At 45.8% G+C, this 8,197-nt stretch overlaps 1 long non-coding RNA gene across 2 annotated transcripts in view; it reads left to right on the top strand.

The window, feature by feature from the left end:
- The window catches only part of LOC135239001 (uncharacterized), a 108,164-nt gene that overhangs the window by 76,187 nt on the left and 23,780 nt on the right, over positions 1–8,197 (top strand). Inside the window, exon 2 of one of the 2 annotated variants that reach the window (XR_010325238.1) lies at positions 511–600. The exons of the other annotated variant lie outside the window; for it this stretch is intronic. This is a non-coding gene — a long non-coding RNA (uncharacterized LOC135239001). The remainder of the gene's footprint in view (positions 1–510; positions 601–8,197) is intronic. 2 annotated transcript variants of the gene reach the window in all.

Here is an 8,197-nt window from a genome sequence, read left to right as displayed (position 1 = left end):
TAAAATCATACTCCTCCACCTGTCCAAGACCAGCCATAATCAAGTGATAGAACTGTCATTGCAATGCCCTGTTTGTGTGTTAATGGCACACATACACTGATATGGATGTTATTGTTCATGTCACCATTTTTAAAATCTATTTTAAATTTATTTATTCTGGATTTTTATTTTCTTCCACAGAATGGGATGTATAACCTGTAGGCTTGTCTTGTTGCCGCAATCCATCCGTTGTTTTGGTGGAGCTGCTCCTGCAGAACGTTTAGAAGACCCTACCAACCGAAACCATGACCATGAGCACGTCACTGCGCTTAGAACAGCCACCATCGTTGATAGCAAAAGCCAAAGTGAACAGATAACATTCTGGCACACAGTTAACGCTCGTTTATGCTGTAAATCTGTTTTTCAGTCAGTTTTTACTGCACATTGAATCGTTATTTGTGATATACAGTGGGTTTAGCGATGCACAAGTTGCACTTGAAATGCTAGACTACAGATTTGTCCTCTCCACAGACTCACCCAGCAGCAGTCACAGGCTCAGCATCTTCATCTTCATCTTCATCTGCAGCCATATGGCCCCTTCCAGCCAGAACCCTTAATGAGGTAAACTGGTAATTATCAGCGCTAGAGCAACCACACCCATCATACCCCCCCGCCACACACACACACTCACACACCACTACCCCACACCACCACACCCACCATCATACCCCCCCCCACACACACACCCACAACAACACATCACACACCATCATACTCCCCACACAACCCCCCCCACCATGCACACACACATAGAAACCACACCCACCATACTGCTCCCCCATACACACAAACATAGACCAACCACACACACCATACCCCCCCCACACACAAACATACTCACCCACGCACACACACACACACACACACCTACACAGATGACTAGGTCCTGATGTGACCACACCTCGAACTGATCCTGTTATTTCATCTTAACCACCTCTGTCCTTTGAGGGTAATAACCCCTCCTCAGGCACCTCTTATGAGTTCAACTGAAAGAGGGAGCACCTTCTTCCAAAAAGTGATACTCAGAACCTTTTCCCCAAATTACCCTCAGGCCCAGGCATCAGACAGGTTCATAAAACAAGATGAGCGTGAATATATTAAATGACCTGTCCCCCCCCCCCCCCAACCCCCCCTCCAAAGCCCCTTCAATCGCTCATACGATAACTTTACCCACTTAACAAAGGTTTGTCCGAATCCAAAGGCCTCCAGCGTGAGAATTAAATGTCTCCATTCAGCACAAGCCAGTGCCTTGTGGGCACCAACTGCTGACTGCTATGGCCGCTTTGAGGTTCTTCTGTCTCACTGGCAGCGTGACATTGCCGCAGTGTCTCCTATTATCTGCTGAATTCCTATTACACGGCAGCATCGGCCCTGCGTGGCTCTGGGTGTGCTGCAGACGTGGTTCCTTTCTCTGGCCTTGTTAAGCACAGAGCCCGCGCTGAGATGTTTAATTACCGCCCCCGCGCCCTGTTTCCCGGAGACCGGTCGATAAATCATCATTTACAGACAGGTACGGCATCCCGCTCGTATATCACCCAGCTGTTTTTCTTACCGGTGATTTCACCTTCAGGTAAACGAGGACTGTTTTCCACATAAGCAAGGCAGAGGGTAAATCAAACTGTATGTAAATATAATAATTTTTTTTTTTTTAAAAGAGCACAAAGTGTCTTTTCCGAGAAGAAAAGATGAAGCCGTGGCCTTGAAGGGGGGAAATCACCGGAGTGTTATTTTCTTCCTGAACCGCAGACGAGAAATGTGGGACAGGGTGTGATTCGTGAAAATGATAACAGTGTTATGAAACCGGGGATTTGCTCTGCTCGTGTACGAGCCAGAGCAACATGATTCGGGGGATTTTGAGGGAGGAGGGGGAGTAGCGAGATGCCTTAAAGGTTCGCCTATGTGTGTGTGTGTTTGTGTGTGTGTGCATGGTGTGCGTGTGTGTGTGCATTGTGTCTATGTGTGTGTGTGTGTGTGTGGTGTGTGTGTGCGTGCGTGTTGTGTGTGTGTGGTGTGTATGGTGTGTGTGTGTGTGTGCAGGTGTGTGTGTGTGTGGTGTGTGTGGTGTGCTGTGGTGGTGTGTGGTGTGTGTGTGTGTGTTGTATGTGTGTGTGTGTGTGTCCATAGTGTGTGTGTGTGTGTGTGTGCGCGTGCGTGTGCGTGTGCGCGTGCGAGTGTGCGTGTGTGTCTGTATGTGTATGTGTGTGTGTGTGTGTGCTGTGTGTGTGCGTGTGGTGTGCGTGGCTGTGGCTGTTGTCGTATGTTGTGTGTGTGTGCACGTGCGGGGTCGTGTGTGTGTGGTGTGCGTGTGCGTGTGTGTCGTATGTGTTGTGTGTGGTGCGTGTGTATAGTGTTGTGTGTGCGTGGTGTGCGTGTTGTCGATGTGGGGGTAGTGTATACATGCTTTTGTGGATGTTTGTTGGGGGAGAAATCTGCGGATTTGCCCGGGGATGTACTGGAGAGGCAAATCTCAGATGTTATGTAAATTCTGGTGAAGATGCTATTCCAGGTACTACATCAAAATGTCACTGTACCCATTTTCATTAAGTTTCCAGCGGTAGTACATGAATGTAGTGGGGTACAGTAGGAAACACACTGATGGGGAAAAGGAAGGCACATTCTTTTCTCTGGATTCACATATCAGAACATGACCACCCCTCATCCAGCCCTCACGAGCCCTCACCCACCCCTCACCCAGCCCTCATCCAGCCCTCACCCACCCCTCATCCACCCCTCATCCACCCCTCACCCAGCCCTCACCCACCCCTCACCCAGCCCTCACCGAGCCCTTTGCACACACAGCATCCGCACGTCGACTTGTTTTCAGGTGAATAAATGATGACAAAGTAAAAATTTGGCATGGCCAGTGCGAGAGTTGTACGTGTACCTTTAAAATATGACTTCTGCTCCTGGGGGTACAGTGTGCTTTCTCACAGCGCGAGGCCTCGGAGCCCCTGGGGTGGGGGTGGGGTATGGGGGGGTCAGAGTTCAGGCCTGGCTTAGATCAGAAATCACTGAGAATCTTCAGTGGTGGTCCCAACACTGCCCCTCTGGCGAAAAACATGGCCGCCCCTCACGTTCTGCCCGGCCCAGCGCTTCACGCTCCGTCTCTGAGGAGCGCTAAAACACTACACAGCTCCCGCAAAAACACATTCCGCACGCCTCCTTTCCAGAGGCTGTTTATTCCCTTTCTTCTTCTCTGTCAATCTCTAGGGTTTCTTTTTCAGAAAAACACGGCATGTTTTATAAATAGCGTCTTCATTTGAGCGTTAACTAACCCGTTCTATGCACCACATCGGACCGTATAATGTGCATGCATTATTTGTGAGAGTTGGGCTCCGCTCATTTCTGGAAGTGTTCTGCTCTCTGTTGTGTCTTGGGTTTAAATTTAATTAAAATTTTGACATAAACGCTGATTACAAAATCGCACATTTTCTGTGCGAGAAGGTACGAGGTGAAACTTGCTTTCAATACTTTTGTACTCCTTTAATTTGTTCTCTTGGGATGCCAAATAAGTTTTTCTTTTTTTTTTTACTGAAGAAAACTATAAGAACTGTTGCAGAAAACTAAAAGTGTTTCATTTGAAATGGAGCTCATTCACCTGAGGGGCCCGACCGTCAACCTTCTGCTCAGAAACTTTACCCTCTAATCAGTGCGTTTGCTATTATTGGACGTGCCCCTCAAAAGATCAATAGAGTTAGAAGATCGTGAAGATCAATAGAATTAGAAGAGGACCTGGTGATCTGAAGTCTGGAGAACCGACCACACAAAAGGAGACCAGATGACCCACAGGCTACCAGAAAATGGCCGCCAATCCACAGATAATGGGCAAAATCGCACAAACTCTTAATATTTACAAAAAAGGAGAAAAGACATGCTTATTCACAACGTTGTGAGGAGCAGGGTCGCATGAAGAATGATCTGTGTGCAGTAAGTTCTTCACGTGAAGATTAACGCATTTTACAGCATCTGTATCCGATAACCCAAGCGAAACGGCTCTTCTGTTGGCCCCTCTTGTAGATGATTCTGATGTCTGTTGAGGTCGGTGTGAGTTGAGTTACCATCACAGGGTGCAGAAGAGTGAATTGCTAGCTTTTCACCCATCGGACGGATTGAATATAGAATCAAATCAATATGACACGTCTTTCAGAAGCGGCGCTCCCTTTGTGTGATTCATGGAGCTGTTCCGTGAAGAGGGAGCGTGGCCCGGGGCTGCAGATAGATGGAACAGACCCTCCCTTTGTTCGGCACGAGGGTGTCTGGTCTTCTCCTGTCAAATCTGGTGTGACCTTTGACCTGCCTGTCCAAGCGTCTGATGCTAACCAGGTGAGCGGGGCAGGTTAATGATGATGGGGTAGGCAATCACGCTTGGCACACCTGCATTCAAGCTCAATGCCTTTCTGACCTGCGTATGAAAGCCTTATTTTGTCATATTTCTGTTTTCGTTGCACAACAGATTCCGTTCTGTAGGTTCAGCGCCTACCACGGAGCCTTTGGAGAGGGTTGCTGTACGCGAGTCCCTTTTGCACTTGAGTTAGTCGTTATAGATAACCTGTTTGAGTGGGATATTATCCGTTTCTTCTTTTTCCTGGTTCTTTGATACACTACCTGAGAGCCTGAGAAGAGAATTATGTGAGAAGATTTTTTAAAGCCGATTTAATGAGGAAGTGTGAAACTCTGATGAGAGACAGGGTGGTCTAAAAGTCATTTTAATCAGTAAAGGTCTGAAAAGTTATTTAATTCAATACAGTTGCAAGCGCAGCAGAAGACACAGTGTGGCATAGTTTTTCTTTTAATTTAGATTAAAATGTCATGTCAAAATGTTAGCAAAATAGCTCTTTTGACTCAAGATGTAGTTACAATATTAATGTGAGCATAAATGACTTCATTAAACCATAGCGTGCATTCCAAGTTTCTTTCTTCAGATGAAAATATCTTTGAATAAGCAGTTTACTGGCATCAAATAGTTCTTTTTGAAGAATCCTAGGAAGCTAGAAAGATTTACTTTGTAAAAAAAACGGTTGAAATATTCACCGTCCCTTCGGTCAGCTAATTAAAAAGTGATTAACATATCCATGAGTTTTAGGCAGGGATATAAAAATGATGGCAAACGGAAGGAAATATTATCTCTCGCTGTAACATTTTTATACGTACCATGTGGATGACTGGAGTCAGAGAGGGAACTGTTGTTCCTGTGAAAACCTCAATCTTTCATAAAATTACTTACCTTTAGGCAGGACTGCGCCATTAATTAAAATGTCCGTAGAAAATAAATAAATAAAGACCGTCTTTGTGAGATGGTATGTTCAGTTTCTGGGAGGGTAATTTAACTGATTCCCCCCCCCCCCCCCCTCCCTTCTAACCTCACCACCACCTCAGAAAACTTTTTTTATTTTCTTAAAAATTCACGATATGTTTGGCGCCTGAAGGCAGAAACCACAAAAATGACAGAACGGCAGCTGACGGTGCGTCAGAGCGCCCCAGAATTCTCAAAATGGGCGGAAAGACTTTCCGTTTCTGAGTGAAATGGCGAAACACGCTCGGTTGTACAGCCTCACGCTGTACAACCTCCCTGAAGGGCGTCAGACACTGAATACCTCAGTATAACTCATGTGGAAATTTGTGTTGCTTAGGCAAGGATGACTATCGTGAATTAAACTGTTAACCCATCCATCCATCCATCCATCCATTATCTATACCCGCTTATCCTGGTCAGGGTCCAGGAGGTGGGGGAGCCTATCCCAGCATGCATTGGGCGAGAGGCAGGAATACACCCTGGATGGTTTGCCAGTCCATTGCAGGGCACACACACCGTTCCCTCTTCAGTTCAGACTCTCCTAGCCCAGTTAACATCCTGAACCCATCTTAGAATAACAAATACAGGTAAAAGGTGTACAAATGCACAAAGTGTGTAAAGACTGAGATTGCCAGTGCATCATAGACATGCCTTAGCATAGTTAATTTTAGAATATTTTGAAATTAAAACTCCTGCATAGTATGCCTTTGAAGCAGTCGATTACACTGCTAACTCACCTCACCTGATTTCTCTGGCCTGAATTGGTCGCTGATATTAAGGCAAAAAAAACAAAATTCAGCAGAGCTTACGGCTTTCCTTCACCAAAAGATGTCTGATTTAGAGGGATGACGCCGTCTCATCTTTCTCTGTTTCCTGAGAAGGCCAGGCTTTGTTGGCGGAGGTGAGGAAGCTGCCTCGAGCGCAGTTCTGAAATAACTCATAAAGGCCGTGATTGGGTTAGGGTCTCATCTCTGAGACGTCTGTGTCCTGCTCCGCAAATCATCGGGGTGCTAACCTGCGCTCTGTGGGTGGGGCTGCACGGCCATCTTGAAAAACTCTCGCCTCTCTCACGGAAAGAAAAAGGAAAAAATTACTTTTTTCCCCCCCCTGTGGGCTCACGGTATTAAGTAAAAATTTTGAAAGCAAATTGAAATCATATCTGCACATCCTTTTAATATGTGTCTCAGTGTTATCAGCAGTTCAGTGAGTGAAGAACTGGCACATTTTTTATTATAGAAGGAGCGACTGTGGCAGGATTCTTTTAAAAAGTTGTGATTTCATGGGGGACTGGACTAGTCTCTCACACACGTCATGTGAGCCTGTCTGAATGTAGCCGTCACACGGAATCACAACGCGCTCCAACAGAGATTCTCTGCTGAGCCGTCCAAAAAAAATGCGCTTCTTCAAAAACTGTTTACTGTGGTCCTTTTTGAATTGAATAGTCTGGCGATGTGAAATGTGCAGAAGAACACGCAGTCCCATAGAAGCCTCACACCGCTAATTTATTCAGCATTTCGTTTGTCCCGTCCCCAGTGTTTCCAAGCCCTGCTGTCTGTCCGGATCTTGTGTTGTTTTACTGTATGTGTGAGCTGTCGGAAAAGTTAAAGTCACTCTTTCGATGAGACCGTAGGCTCAGTAACATTAGTTGGGTTAATTGCTGTTTTTTTAAGCCCATTTTGCACAAGACTCTATTACTGTTTTTGGTGTAATAGAATAGGTCAGTTATTTCTGAAACAAAAATGTATTTGTTGACTTCATGCTGGTAGCTATCCTAAAAAAAAAAAAATAATAATAAAAACAACAGCCAACGGGCTGAATTTTGAAATGGACAGCCCTGCTGTGTGGTAAAAATGGAAAAGAAAGAGCAGGGCTTGGTGTAACAGCTGGAAAGCATTAGGGCATGTGGGGAAATAAATGCATATACATGCGATGCATGCAGGAGAATGCAAAGCAGGGCTGTGTGGAGCGGGCGCTGTGGTCAGAGTCACATGGTGCGTGGGCGTACTCCGGTAGAAACACACAAACGGTTCTGCTGCCTCGCCTGGAGTCGAACCTGCGGGGTCTGCCAACATTAAGCTGCGGCATTGTTCCTAAGGAACACACATAAGCACAGGTAGCTTCTGCTTACCCTTTTCAGGAGTATTCTAGAACTCCAACAGTGTTCTAGAACTCCACTGCTTTCAGTCACCAGCAGTGATTGTGACATCAGCATTGGAATGTTCAGTTAAGAACATTCTATGTTCAGTTAAGAATGTTCAGTTCTTTAGAACATTTTAATCACGTATGTAACCTCACTTCTTAAAGGGTTAAGTAAGGGTCTGGCTTATTGAGCAGGTGGTACTTGTTGTTGTCCTTGTTCCCTTCCCAGCACCAACCTGATATTTAGTCCCTGGATTTTCTCTCATTTAAAAGAAATGAGATGGGGGAAGGAGAGCTGGTACAGTGCATGCTGACAGAAGAGATGCAGGTTTCCAGCAGTGATGTATCACAGAAGCGATGTCTAATGCCCCCAGCCGCAGCGCAAGCTGCTCTGGTTTTCACACAGAAAACAGGATGTTTTTAATCAGCGTGTATTTGCTCATCGAGAACGGTGAAAACCACGGGAGATAGACGAATGTCTGGAATTAATTCCGACTGTAGGACGGAAGTCGTGAAGACTCCGGGAGCTTACGCACTGCACCACACTACTGCACTTAAACCTGCTAATGTGTGGACTGTGACCTCACTTTATGCACAGGGGAAAGGCATAATCACAGGGAGGGGATCTGTGACATCGTTACTGATATGTGACATCATTATTGTTATACAGTATGATGTCACAGCCCAACTGCATGGATGTGAACTGGGGCATGCAAATTGTGTTTC

The sequence above is a fragment of the Anguilla rostrata genome, chromosome 14 (assembly GCF_018555375.3).
Source record: "Anguilla rostrata isolate EN2019 chromosome 14, ASM1855537v3, whole genome shotgun sequence".
Classification (NCBI taxonomy): domain Eukaryota; kingdom Metazoa; phylum Chordata; class Actinopteri; order Anguilliformes; family Anguillidae; genus Anguilla; species Anguilla rostrata.
This window is presented reverse-complemented; position numbering and strand designations above follow the sequence as displayed.